At 47.8% G+C, this 14,794-nt stretch overlaps 1 protein-coding gene across 1 annotated transcript in view; it reads left to right on the top strand.

The window, feature by feature from the left end:
* SNAP47 (synaptosome associated protein 47) overlaps window positions 1–14,794 on the top strand; it is a 110,199-nt gene that overhangs the window by 64,214 nt on the left and 31,191 nt on the right. The window lies entirely within an intron of this gene.

Genomic DNA, 14,794 nt, shown 5'->3' with positions numbered 1-14,794 from the left:
TAGTGCATAAGTGACTGTGACATAATTAATAAGGATTTCCAACTCTAATATACCTAATTGTATATAGTTCAATAAAACAGTCCAAACTTTAAAAGCAGATGGTGACTTAGTGCTCCAAAAAAAATTGTCCTTAGTGTAAGTGATTCTTCACAATAAAAAAGTGCAAATGCTGTGGCTTGATTAACTATGTGTCGATTCCTTCTCCCAGGTGAAAATGAAAGAATTGGATCACTTACCAGATGCAGTGGGTCTCATATGTCATATGACATTGAGACCTTTCAAGCTTTGGTGGCCTCCTGGGCCAAAGGATTCCCCCTTTTTTAGCGATCCTATGGAGTGATGTGGCTCCTCTGGGATCCAGGGTATAATCAACCCAATGAGATGGGGAGAGAGGGAAGAAAGCTCCAGATAGCGTAATATAGTCTAATAAAGTTTATTACCCATACCTCGGGTTCTGAACACAACAATAATGTATAAAACACTCCCTGGTGGTCAGCGGTGCGGGCTGCAGGTCCTCCTCGCGGAATCAACGGGCTACTTCCGGCTTGCGTTCCACCTAAGGGTAGCGTAATGACGTGATGCGGTCCAAGCTGACGCGTTTCGTCACATCCGGTGACGTCCTTTGTTCTTGTTAGCCTCCCTGGCGGTATTCCCAAGTGTGGCTCGGGGATAATATACAGTGCCAAAAGCAGTAACCACAGCCACTCTCAGGATTACCCCACAATCAAACCTACCTTCCCCTGCGATCCCCTGCCGTCCTCCAGCCATTCTCCCGCTGTGTGATCCGGCCGATGCTGACACCTTCTTCTGGTTCCTTTCCCTGTGAGTGCCGCAACGCAGGGGGGGTGGAACCGGCGGGAGATAAAATAAAACAAATGACATGATAAAGTGTAATCTGTTAGGATTACATCTTTGTATCAAGCCATTTTACCCCAGATTTTCACCTACTGACTTTCCCAGTGCCCTGCCGGTACTTTTTGTGGTTCTTTGTGCCTGGAAAATTGAGAACGTCCAAAAAGCGTTCTTTTAGCTCAAAAGCGCTTTTGGACGAACTGGAAAACAGCGACGGTGAATCGGAATTATTTAAAGAACTGAGCGATAGCGATTTGTGGGAAAATTTGTCATCAGGTCCTAAAAGTGACGACAGCGACAATTCTGTGAGAACTTGGTGCTCTATTGACTGCGGTACGGATCAGGCAGCGCCCCCAAGATTCCCATTTACAGGATCACCTGGTATGAAAGTTGACGTTGACCATGACAACCCCTTGGCATACCGACAATTATTTCTGACCGATGAGGTTATTAACCACTTAAGCCCCGGAAGATTTTACCCCCTTCCTGACCAGGGCCTATTTTGCGATTCGGCACTGCGTGACTTTAACGGACAATTGCGCGGACGTGCGACGCTGTACCCAAATAAAATTGACGTCCTTTTTTTCCCACAAACAGAGCTTTCTTTTGGTGGTATTTGATCACCTGTGCGATTTTTTGATCATGCGCTATAAACAAAAAAAAGAGCGAAAATTTTGCAAAAATAACAATATTTTTCACAATTTTTTTATATGAAATTCCCCCCAAAAAAATGTAAAAATCAAAATTTTTTAACATTGTCAGCCAATTTGTTTTCTGCTACATATGTTTGGTAAAAAAAATCGCTATAATCGTATTTTGATTGGTTTGCGCTAAAGTTATCGCGTCTATAAACCAGGAGAAGATTTATGTATTTTTTTTTTATTTTTTTTTACTAGTAATAGCGGACACATCCATTTTCACAGCAGAGGAGGGGGTGAGATAAATCGTTCGGCCTGTGCAGCGTGTTTCCCCGGCTCTGTCAGGAATGACATTAATAATCTGGAGGCATTTTCTGGTTTCATGGCTTTCCCCTCCGCTGCTGGTAAAGACTCGGGATTCCAAAAAGCGCCGCATTTGTGGGTGTATCCGGGAAAGAGCGTAACCACATTGGTTATTAAGCGGTTGGCAGCGCTGACAGTTTGTGTATTTGTGGACTGGGGCACTTTCCTCTCGGCAGAAAGCTTGGCGCAGATTCGTACGTCTCTCGGAACCGCGCGTATCTGTCATTCTGTGATGGCCACAGGGCCTCACAAAGGGATGGCAGCCTCAAGATAAGATCGTCAGAGCCCATTTCATCCAGCGGGGGCGCTCTTCCTGATGTTAAAGCGTAACTCCCCTTTTGTTGAGAAAAAAACATTCCCCTCTGGGTGATCTCTGTACATTGCAGGGATTGTATCAAACTTTGTTGCAGATTCCTACCTTTTGTTATTCTGAAGAAATCATTGTTTGTTCCTCTGTGCTGAGTGGGTCTAATGGGAGTGGTTTCATAATTATCAATCAGCTGTGGCAGCTGCAGGGCACTAATGAGGAAATCTGCTGGGCCTGCATCCCTTTAGACGTGTTCCTATTGGGAGTATCTCACCAAAAATGACATTTATGTTGCAGGTGATGCCAGAAATCTGACTTGTATCTTAGTGCAGACTTCTGGGAAAATTGGTGAGCCAATCACACAAGCAGGAAATGATGTTTCTGGGGGTGTGGTCAGTATACATTCTGTGTACAGAACAGCTCCAGGCGGCCATATTGAATTGCTTTTTCAGAAAATTACAACAGCTGCAGATTGAAAATTAAACATTCAATTACAATATGATTTGTGTCGCCATTGTATACGCTATATTGTTTTTTCTTTATTTGCTGATTTTTTTTTTTTCCCCCACGAAAGTGGAATTACCCTTTAAAGCTGAACCCCAGGCACGGAAACTTTCATTTAAACTGATTGGTCAACAGCAACAAAGTATATAAATGAACTCTGTGTGCACCAAATGCCTTTACAAACCAAAAATATTGAATTGTAAAAATAGCTGTGACATCATCACTGTGCAGAAAGATGATTTGTGGGTGGGGCCCATCAGGCATACAGGAGGGGGTGGAAGCAAGACCGATCACACTGCACAAGGAGAGAGAGCAGAGTTGTAGGAGAGGCCAAGTAGGCTCCACCCATTATAACAGGAGGGGGCGGAGACAAGACCAGTCACCTGCAGAAACTACACTATAGACTGCCTGCGAAAAACTACAGGAGAGGCTGGAAACAAAACCGATCACCCTGCACAAGGAGAGAGAGAGCAGAGTTGTAGGAGAGGCCAAGTAAGCTCCACCCATTATAACATGAGGGGGTGGAAGCAAGACCAATCACCCTGCACAAGGTGAGAGAGCAGAGTGGTAGGAGAGACCAAGTAAGCTCCACCCATTAAAACAGGAGGGGGCAGAGACAAGACCAGACACCTGCTGAAATGATACAATGGACTGCCTGCAAAAACTACAGAAGGTGGTGCAAACAAAACCGATCACCCTGAACAAGGAGAGAGAGCAGAGTGGTAGGAGAGGCCAAGTAGGCTCCACCCATTATAACAGGAGGGGCCGGAGATAAGATTAGCCACATTACAGGATGCCTGCAGAAATCTACAGGAGGGGGTGGAGTCAGGACCAGTCACCCTGCACAAAGAGAGAGAGCAGCAGTGAGCGGTCTTTATTAGTAAAGGGCTCGGGTGTGTTCGGTTCGAGCCCGCCAGGAAGCCCTCCACCACCACCACCAATCATAGGCAGTGAGGCATTTCCCGACCGGCAGCTGCACTCACATACGCTGCCTATGATTGGTGGTTTGCAGTGTCGGCTTCCTGGCAGGCTCGATCTGAACGCGCCTGAGCCCATCACTAGTCTTTATTACAGGAAGTCTCACACTGGATTACTGCACAGATCTGGATGAAAAAACACAAAGCTCACCAAGATTGAAGAAGATGTGATGAATGGATTAGACAATGTTTGTTGATCCCAGAGCTCATCTTTAAAGTAGAACTATAGGCAATTTTTTTTTTCACTTGGAAAGCGTAAGGGACAGTTATAACCCATGTCAGAGTATTTTTTTTTTTTTTTTTCGCCATCTGTGTCCCATTGGAGAGATTTCCCCTCTATTACTTTTCTGGGGACAAACCAAAACATAGAAACATAGAAATAAAGACTAGCGATGGGCTCAGGCGCGTTCAGATCGAGCCTGCCAGGAAGCCGAAAATCCCAAAATTCGGGATTTTCTTTTCCTTTCACTTTTAATATAATGGTAAACAGACAAATAGAGAGGATGAATTTCCCTAACGAGGACACAAATGGGGTTCTGATCCTTCTCCACTCAATCCAAAACTAAAAAATACATTTTTCCTTTAGTTATACTTTAACCACCTGCCGACCGCTCACAGTTAATGTACTGCAAGAGGGCGGCAGGTACAGGCGCAATCGCGTACATGTATGTGAGCAGCGTTTTTCCAGGTTTGGGGCGCGCATGCATGCGCCCCATGCCAAACTGTGCTGTGATTGGATACAGCATGAGTTTAGCAGTTGATTTCAGCCAATGGCTTCAGCTGAAATCAGTTGATCAGCTGTGGCCAATCAAACACAGAGTTCTGTATTTACAAAAAAACACAGAACTCTTTGTACTTTGAACAGCGATCTGGCTGTTTCTTCTCCCTGAAAAGCAGGGAGTAAAAACAACCGGATAGAAAAAGTAAAAGCAGCACACATAACACATGATAGGCACACAGTTAACACCTTGACTGCCCCTAGATGTTAAAGTGATTGCAAAGTCCCTCTTTTAAAAAAAAATAAAAATAATAACAAACACATTATACTTCTCTCTTCTGTGCAGTTGGCTTTGCACAGAGCAGCCTGAATCCTCCTCTTCTCAGGTCCTTCTTCTGTGCTCCTGGCCCCTCCCACCTGTCAAGTGCCCACACAGCAAGCAGATTGCTATGGGGGCATCCAAGCCAAGCTGCCGCTCCCTGTGTCCATTCAGACACGGAGCTGCCATTTGGCCCCACCCCCTCTATCTCTCCTGATTGGCTAACTGACTTTGATTGACAGCTGTGGGAGCCAATGGCGCCATGGCTGTGTCTTAGCCAATCAGAAGGGAGAGTCCTGGATGGCCGAGGGACTCATGGACATCACTGGACAGAGATGAGGCTAAGGTTAGTATTAGGGGGACTGAGGGGGGCTGCTACACACAAGGCTTTTTATCTTAATGCATAGAATGCATTAAGATAAGAAATCTTCTGCTTTTACAACTCCTTTACCCCTTCCCAGCCAGTGTCCTTAGTACAGTGTCAATGTATAGTATTATCACTGATCACTGTATTAGTGTCACTAGCGATTTCAGTGTCAGTTAGTGACCCTTCCAGCCAGTGTCTGTTAGCGCCAGATTGCCCGTCACCCTATCACCACCATTTTTTTTTTTTTTTTAAGCCCGTAGCGTGTGAAACACACTCAAAAGACTTCACCCGGTGCATAAAAAGTGCACACACGCAAACGTGAACACACAAAAACTGCACAGGGTGTGCGAAAATGGTCTGGCCTCCGAAGAGGTTGGACCTATACCTTGATCCCCCGGGGTGCAAGACTCCTGACAGGGACTGAGGTACTTCCTATGGTTTGCCTGGCCGAAACCTGGCAAACCCCGTTCTCCAGGGGGACTGCCGAAACAGCCCACCCCAAGTACTGGGTGGGGCTCCCCCGAAGGGAGACCCCATGAGAGAGGGCAAACTAAGCCAAAAGGCCATGTCCACCCCCTCCCAAGACTTTCAAGGTAGGCCCAGAGACCCACACCGTACTCGTCGTGCAGAGGAAGAAAAAGGTGATAGTGAAGTGACAAAACACTACAAAGAAAAAGCACACACAAACAAAAAGGTGGGGAAGGGGATGTGGAGAGGTGAATTAGTGCCTAAGTGAAAAACAAAGGCAGGCCTTCCGGCCAGAATAAAAATTCCTCTGGTCGAAGCCAAAAGGCCTTGCCCAAGAGGCAGGTGCTTAAAAAAGTGCGCGTAGGTGCAGTGACCATGGTGCCGAAAAACTCAAGGCGAGCTGCCCCTCACCAGTGAGAATTAAGGCACCCCTGGGCTGCCACCCCAGGGGCACATACACTACGGGCTTTCTCTACCCCGGCCCTAAGGCCAGACCGAGTGTAGCCCTAACCTACCAGGAGGCATCAGAACTTTAGACAGCTTAGGGTGAGCCTGCCTTCAACTGGGGACAAGCCTTTTGCAAGGCCAGATTCAACCCAGGAGGAAAGGCCCTCCCACCGCCATCCGCCGTTCCTTACCAATCACATCCAGGAGCAGTACTAACTGGCCACGGAACCAATCCAGTTTTCTCGCTCCCTTCAAACTGGTAGGGGCGGACCCATTCAAATCAGAGGCAATGGACCCATCCGGCTTTCTCTGATGTGGCTTACTTCCCAGTCCCCCGGTTGTTCCGGAGCGCCCTGGTTCATTTCGGCCCCCACCGATACTAACCATCAGGTTCCATACCAACTGATAAGAACAGATACTACACTTGATCTTAGCCAAAAGGCCACCATTACTAGTATAGCATCTATAGCTGTGTAAATTAGTGTATATGTTATAGTTAGTAGACACTATAACTTTCACACAAACCAGTTATTATACACTTATTGTGATTTATTTTTATTTTTGTTACCATAAACAAGAATACACTTTGGCCTAAATTTATGAAGACATTCAATTTTCTTTTTCGTTCATTGACAGACACAGCTCCTGATCTTCTTAACCATTGGGTTTTACTGCCCCCTACAGGAGTAGGACACTAGGTGGAAAAAAAGTCTGGCTACGCCTATGGGCAGTCCCAAGGGGTATACTCCTCCTCTCTGCTATAGGGTACTATTTTTTTCTGCCTAGTTAGGGGTAAGGACCTAGTTCCTTGCTGGGATCTCTGGTCCTGGCAATTTTTTCTGTTTGGATTTAATTTTTTCTCCTGTTTTTCTTTTCCTGTGAGATCTACAATCAACTGCTGGACTGGGCGACGGGCTGGATAATCTAGATCCAGTGGTCAACCCAGTCTGGCCAGCGAGCGTGTACAGACCTTAGCTTCGTGCTAGGTCGGCCCAACATAGCCCCACCCGACGGGAGCTGACCTGCGGGTTAAACGACCGGGTCTCAGCCCGAGTTGCAGTGTTCCTCCTGGCCGACAGCCCCCATTTTGATTGAGAGGAGGTTCTGTCTGGAGCAGCACTGGCCTGGTTCCTTGTATGATAAGTGACTTTCCCCCTTCTCCCCCTGGAGCGTTTTGGGGTGGATGTGGGCCCCTCCATGGGACAGTCGGACCCCTGGGTTCCCCTCCTTCCTGTTAGGCACCCCCCTCATTGGTCTGGTGGTCTCTGTGGGCCATATCGCTCCCCCTTTACTGACGCTGGGGCTGTACTTTCCACCCCCTGGGGTGGAGGCAGGGTGCTGTGCGGGGGGGGGGGGCGACCGTGCGATCTGTTGTGGGGGGGGGCTGTACCTGGTGGAGGCTCCTGTCGGGGGCCCCCCTTCCTTCCTGTCCCATTTTCTGAGGCCTAGAGATCCCACCTGGGTCCCTGAGAGCCCCGCCATGTTTGTGTAGTCCTTCGGCCATTTTGCGGTGGTTTGCCATTGAAAATAGCGGCGGCCAAGACAGTTGAGCCTCGTGGGTGGCGATTTTGGCGGTGGGAGCCCCTCCTCATCCCATGGTGCTGTCTCCGTCGATCTTTTCACTTCCTGATCGCTGCACGTGGAGTGCAGATTATCCTGGTGGCTGCAGGTGTCTGTTTTTTGTGGGGTGGTGAGTCTGGTGGGGCCCTCTCCCTCTCTGCTGAGGATCGATTAGGTGTTCTGTGACTGGCAACCATGTGGTGCTGCCGGAGAAGTGGGGGTGTGTCCCTTAGCAGTGTTTTTTATGCCTTTTCTTGTGGGATCCCCCTATTGACTCAGGGAGTCTTTGGAGCACATTTCCCCACCTGATCCCCTCTCAGAGGTTTTTAGGCCTTCTGGGTCCCAACCATCCATCGATGCACTGAAGGCAGTCCTGGAGTCCTTTGTGTCCCGGGTTGAGGTGGTTTTTGAACGACGGGCTAGAAAAAAGCATCCCCATGCCTTCCCCTGCCTCATCTGTCTTCTCATATCCTGAATCTGATTCGTCCGCCGCGTTCTCAGATAGTGAGGAGGATGATTCCTCCACTCTGTAGCCGCGCGTGAAAAGACGCTGGTGGATGCACTGATTGTATCTGTGCGTGAGAACTTAAAAATGGAGGACGCAGCTGAAGCTGCGACAGAGGAATCAGTTCCCTTTGGTACTCACAAGCCATCCAGAGTGGCAAAGGTGTTTCCTTTCCCCGCCTTTTTTGACAGAATTGTCGCTAAATAGTGGAAACTGCCAAAACGTCCCCTTGTGGTCCTTAGGCGATTTGCTATGCACTTTGCCACCGGTGGTGAACCCTCCAGTCTCCAGATTGAACTAAGCAAGCATGATTCCGGTTGAAGAGTCCCCAGCCTTCAATGACAGGAAGGTGGAGGCTGTGGCCTTCAATATGTACACCCTGGCTGATTCGGCACTGAGGCCGGTATTTACCATTGCACTGGTGTCGCAAACTATGACCGAGTGGGCTAAGCTTTTACCTGGAAGGGAAGCAGCTCCCCCCTGCCTTTTCTGAGCTGGTAGACCAGTTTGTCCAGGGGCTGCAGTTTATCTGTGATGTCTCTTTGGATGCGGCTCCCCTAGTCGCTAGGCTCTCTGTTTCAGCAGTGGTCCTTCGGCGTATTTTTTGGCTCAAATGCTGGTCTGTGGACCAGACTTCTAAGAAGGCCTTGACTGATCTTCCTTTTCGAGGAGATCGCCTGTTTGGAGCTACCCTGGATGACATCATTAAGGGTCTCAAAGGGGGGAAGAGTACCTTTCTTCCGCAGGCTACTAAGGGCAAGGACCCTCGTTGCAGACGCCGGCCATCCTTCTCGGCTCATAAGAAGTTTTTTCGTCCCTCAGGGGCGACTGACAAGGGATCAAAGCCGTTCAGGGCCTCCTCTGGTGGATCCAAGCGAACTTGGTCTGGCAAGTCGGGAGGGGGCTTATCCAGACTCGCGGACAAGGCTCCTTCAGCATGAAGGTGCGCCCTCACCTGTTTCGGGGGTGGGGGGACATCTTCACTGGTTCTCAGACCCGTTGACTTCCCTGGTACAAGACAAGTAGGTCCACTAAGTCATACGGTCCGACTACAAGATCGAGTTTCGCTCTTACCCCCCCCCCCCCCCCGGCAAGTTTCTTTCCTTCCAGTTTGCGCCTGTCCCCAGACCACTTACAGGGTCTGTTTGGGGCGGTACAGGACCTGTTACTTCAAGGGATGATTTTCCTGGTTCCGACATTGGAACATTTTCAAAGTTTTTACTCAAACCTGTTTACAGTTCCCAGGAACGAAGGCACGGTGCATCCAATCTTGGACCACAAGGCGCTAAACTACTTTGTGCGGAAGCAGAGGTTTAGAATGGAGTCCATTCACATGGTGGTGGCATCCCTGCATCAGGGGGATTTTCTTGCCTCTATTGACATCAAGGATGTTTACCTTCACATTCCAATGTGTGCCAGTCACCAGCGCTTCCTCCGCTTTGCTGTGGGAGAGGAGCATTATCAGTTTGTGGCGTTAACCTTTGGTCTCACCTCTGCTCCTCGGGTCTTCACAAAAGTGTTAGCCCCAGTGCTAGCATTGTTACGCCAACGGGGGATCGCGGTACTGGGCTACTTGGATGGCCTCCTTCTGCGAGCGAAGTCTCCTACTGTTCTGGTGGAAAACCTGGAAATCACCATACTACACTAACTCTGAGGGAGTTCCGCTGGATTCTGAATTTTCAGAAGTCTGCTCTGGTTCCATCCACAAAGCTGGACTATCTGGATCTGACTCTAAACTTGGCCTTAGCCAGAGTGCTCCTTCCTCTGAACAAACTCCAGAAACTGCAGGCTGCAATGCGTCTCCTGCTGTCCAGCAGATGGTCATCCCTCCGAACTTGCATGCAGGTGCTGGGCCTGATAGTGTCTACCTTCGAGGCAGTTTCGTTTGCACAGTCCCATACAGTGCCCCTGCAAAGGGAGATTCTGGCCAAATGGGACAAGACTCAGCAGTCTCTGAACAATCAGATCCGGCTGAGCCGGGGAACGAAAGTGTCCTTGATATGGTGGCATTGGTCCTCGGCGCTTTAGCTGGGCAAATACTTCCTTCCCTTGTATTGGACAGTGGTCACCACGAATGCCAGCCTGTCTGGCTGGGGAGGCATCCTTGGCAAAAATTCTGCTCAGGGGATTTGGACACTGGAAGAGTCCAGAGTACCGATCAATGTCTTGGAATTACAAGCGATCAGACTGTGCCTGGAACATTGGACAGATCGTCTTCAGGGATGTCCAGTGTGCATTCAGTCGGACAATGCCACAGTGGTGGCTTATGTCAATCACCAGGGGGGCACAAAAAGGGTCCTGGCGGCTCTGGGGATAGCCGGAATTCTAAGGTGGGCAGATTGGTTCGTTCCAGCCCTCTCCGCCGTACGCATTCTCGGAGTGGAAAACCCGGCTCAACAGAATGGTGCAGAGGTTTGTGGCTCGGTCATGGGATCCTCTGGCGGACGCCACAGACATGCTGGTGGCCCCTGTGGGGTCAGTAAAGTCTGATTTATGCCTTTCCTCCTCTCAAGCTCTGCCAAGACTTCTCTGGTCATCTTAGTTGCCCCAGACTGGCCTCGCCTGGCTTGGTACGCCGATCTGGTTGCTGACGTTCCTTGTAAGCTTCCTCTCAGGGAGGATCTGCTGTCCAAGAACCAATCTTCCATCTTGCTTTACAGTAGCTGGCTTTGACGGCTTGGCTGTTGAACGCCAGGTGCTGATGGATAGAGGTTTGTCTGCGTTGGTGATTCCAACTCTGTTAAAAGCTAGAGTATGTACTTCTAGGAAGATCTACCATCGTACGTGGAAGATGTACATTGCATAGTGTGAGTCTCTTGGGGTTCATCCTCCTTTTTTTTCGGTGGCTCTTGACCTTCCTTCAATGGAGGGTTGAGCAGAAACTAGCCTTGAGTACTATCAAGGGCCAGGTGTCGGCCTTAGCGGTCTTCTTTTAACAGCCCTTGGCTACACACTCCCTGGTGCGTACCCTTCTTCAGGGAGTTCGACACTTGGCTCCTCCAGTGCGGTCTCCGTTACCACCTTGGAGCCTCAATTTGGTGCTCTCAGTCCTCCAGAAGCCTCCCTTTGAGAATCTTCGGGAGATTCTTCTACTTACACTGTCCCAGAAGGTGGCTTTTTTAGTGGCTATCACCTCTGCACGCAGGGTGTCGGAATTGGCGGCGGCATCCTGTCCCTTCACCTTACTTGGTGGTTCACAGAGATAAGGTGGTTCTTCGCCCCTGTCCATCGTTCCTTCCAAATGTTGTCCATGATTTTCATTTGATTGAAGACATTGTGTTGCCGTCCCTGTGTCCCAGGCTAAAACATCTAAAGAAAATTTCTTTGCATGCCTTGGATGTGGTCCGGGCGATTAGAGTGTACCTGGCAACTACGGAGTCTTTTAGGAAATCAGACTCACTATTTGTGCTCATAGATGTGCCTCAGGAAGGGTTGTCTGCTTCCTCTGTGACCATTTCTAGATGAATCAGACAGACGGTGGTTCAGGCCTATTACATCAGGGGTCAGGTTCCTCCTTTCCCTGTCAAAGCCTATTCTACTCGGGCTCTCAATGCCTCCTGGGCCTTCCGTCATCAGGTGTCAGTGACGCAGGTTTGCAAGACAGCCACTTGGTCGTTGGTGCACACTTTCACAAGGTTTTATAAAGTGGATGTGTTGGCATCTGTGGATGCTTTGTTTGGCCGCAAGGTTTTGCAGGCTGCTGTTTAGAGGATCTGGTCCTCTTTGAGGGCATATTGTTTTTTGCAGGAGAGATCCAGTTGTTTTGGTTCAGCTCCTGTTTACCGCCAAAAGAAAGCTCTTCTTGTGTGAAAAAAGAAGGCTTAAAATTCATTTGTATACAATGTTGTATGATCATGCAATTACCAGTTAAAGTAGCGCAGTGCTGAATAGCAAAAAATGACCTGGTCATAAAGGGGGTAAAACCCTCGGGAGGTCAAATGATTGAAGCAGAGTTCCTCCCAAAAGTGCCTACATCCACTTTAAGTACTCTTGACCCCCTGACATGCCACATATGGCATGTAATTTTTTTTTTTGTTGTTTTTGGGGGGGGGGGGCGATACCTAGTTTTGCCCCATGATTGGTGTCAGTGGTAGGAATAGTGCCCCATCATTGGTGTCAGTGGGAGGAATAGTGCCCCTTCATAGGTGTCAGTGGGAGGAATAGTGCCCCATCATTGGCATCAGTTTAAGGGATAGTGGCCCATCATTGGCATCAGTGGAAGGAATAGTGCCCCATCATTGGTATCAGTGGGAGGAATAGTGCCCCATCATTGGTGTCAGTGGGAGGAATAGTGCCCCATCATTGGTGTCAGTGGGAGGAATAGTGCTCCTTCATTGGTATCAGTGGGAGCAATAGTGCCCCATCATGTAACAGTGGGAGGAATAGTGCCCCATTATTGGCTTCAGTGGGAGGAATAGTGCCCCATCATTGGTATTAGTCGAAGGAATACTGCCCCATCATTGGTATCAGTGGGAGGAATAGTGCCCCATCATTGGCGTCAGTGGGAGAAATAATGTCCCATCATTGGCGTCAGTGGGAGAAATAATGTCCCATCATTGGCTTCAGTGGGAGGAATAGTGCCCCATCATTGGCTTCAGTGGGAGGAATAGTGCCCCATCATTGGTATTAGTCGAAGGAATACTGCCCCATCATTGGTGTCAGTGGAAGGAATACTGCCCCATCATTGGTTATTGAAGGCTACTTATCTGTCTCAACATTTTTTTATAAAATGAATATGGGTACAATGTTGCATGATTGAGTAGTTATCAGTCAAACTCTCATAGCACAGAAAAGTGTCCTGGCAATGCAGGGGTATTACAGGCTGGTACTCGAGTGGTTAATTTGGTCTGGGCATCTAGTCCTCAATGACTGTTGGTGGTAAAGGGGTTAAGCTTACAATTTCCACATCCATATAAACGAATAAATTGAAAAACAAAAAAAAAACCTGGTTTCTCCAAAATGAATTTGGTGACAAAGGCTGTAAATCTTCAGATATTGATATTTTTTAGAAGGTGCTGATGTGAGTATTACAGACGATTGTTGAAATAATAAAGCACACATAGAACACGTCATTCTTCTGATCAAATATCCAAACCCTCCGCGGTGGATTGGGCCCCTGGCCCTCTTTTGTTATTGATACGGAGCCCCAATCGGTGTCTGAGGTCTCCAAGCCGACAGCTCATTTGGGGGTGACATGGTACGCGGAGGTGTTAGAGAAGCCCTGACAATATTTGGACAGCGATGTGGTTTGTGGGGGTTCGGGGGGGCCCGAGGCTCCGGCAGGATATTCATGAGCCGCGGCAGGACATTTTATACCAAACATTAACAAGTTGTTCCTCCGTCAGATCCAATAGCGGGAACGCCATTACATAACAGAAATTGGAAATAATAAAGCGATAATGTTGAAAAATGCGTAGCATGAAGTACCGGCGGACTGACCGCGCAAACCTGAAATAATAGTGAGAGCTCTGGCCTCTCTCGGCTGTAATTTAGAGATTTATGAGCTGAGAGTAATAAATGCCGAGATTAATAATGCAAAAAAAGCCAATGGAGAAGTTAACCGAATATTTACAATGTACCTGCCAACCTGATTCTTGGATAGGTCATTAATCAGGCTTCAATATGTTAGGAACTTGCTATTTTGGGGGGTGGAGGGGTTCTGAGGTATGTTGTGCCTCGTCTTGCAACTTCCTGGTTTGAAGATTCCACTTGATTATATTCAGTTTAGAGTTATAGCTCATAGTTTAAAAGGGCTCTGGCGGACGGCAGTAATTACCCGCAGTCAGTATCACAAAAAAAAAAAAATAATAATAATAATAATAAAGGGTAAGTTTACACCACAGTGCATGCTCTAACGAAGGCGCATTTCATTGCTTTTTTTTTTTTTAACTACTTTAAGACCAGGCCTATTCTGACACTTTCTCAAATATTTAGTTATGTAAAAATCAGCATTTTGCTGGAAAAATTACTTCGAACTAGGGATAGACCGATTTTGTTTTTTTCAGGGCCGATACCGATATATTGGTCACAACATACCGGTATGAGCCGATAATTTGTACATCCTATGTCAGGATCCGAGACTAGTCTTCTCCTCCTCCAACCATTAGGTGGTGATGCTCATGTAAGGGTAAAATGAGGTCACATAGCATAATTCCGTTTACAAATGTTATTGAATATGCCACTCGCTGTAACGTTCATGCGTTTTTGTTAGTGGATGGATTTACAGCTGCAGAATTATTACACTCAGTAGCCTTGTAGAGATTCTGTTGAACAAACATATCCAACTCTCAGGACTTCATCACAGTGCACAGCCTGTTATGCAATATACATATACTCAATCAGATGTTTAATGGAGGGATAGAATATATGAGAATGTATAGGTGAGAGACAGGCTATTGTATGGTGAGCACTAGAAGTAGTATTAGGAGTTGCAGGTGATGGTAAAGCAGATAGGTTCTGATGTCAAGTATAGTGCAGATGGTAAGAGGACACAGATGGAGTATACTTAGGCAGAGTAACCTAGTGCAGGGATAGTTGAAGGTAGTCCCAAGAGCTAACAGTCTATGCAGATGATAGGGAATAGATAGATACAGATAGTCCTGGTTATTGCAGTAAATGACAGTAGGAGATTGGTTAGTAAGGAATCCCCTGTGGGGTACTTATCACTTAGATAGGTTAGTAGTAACAGTGTCCATTAGAGAGAGGTGATCCCGTAGCGAGATACGGATCAGCAGTGAGGTTCCGGCTTCAGTTCAGCAAGGGAAATGTC

This window comes from Pelophylax lessonae (assembly GCF_965119305.1).
Source record: "Pelophylax lessonae genome assembly, chromosome: 5".
In the NCBI taxonomy this organism is placed as follows: Eukaryota; Metazoa; Chordata; class Amphibia; order Anura; family Ranidae; genus Pelophylax; species Pelophylax lessonae.
The sequence above is the reverse complement of the archived record's forward strand: the minus strand, read 5'-3'. Positions and strand labels throughout refer to the sequence as shown.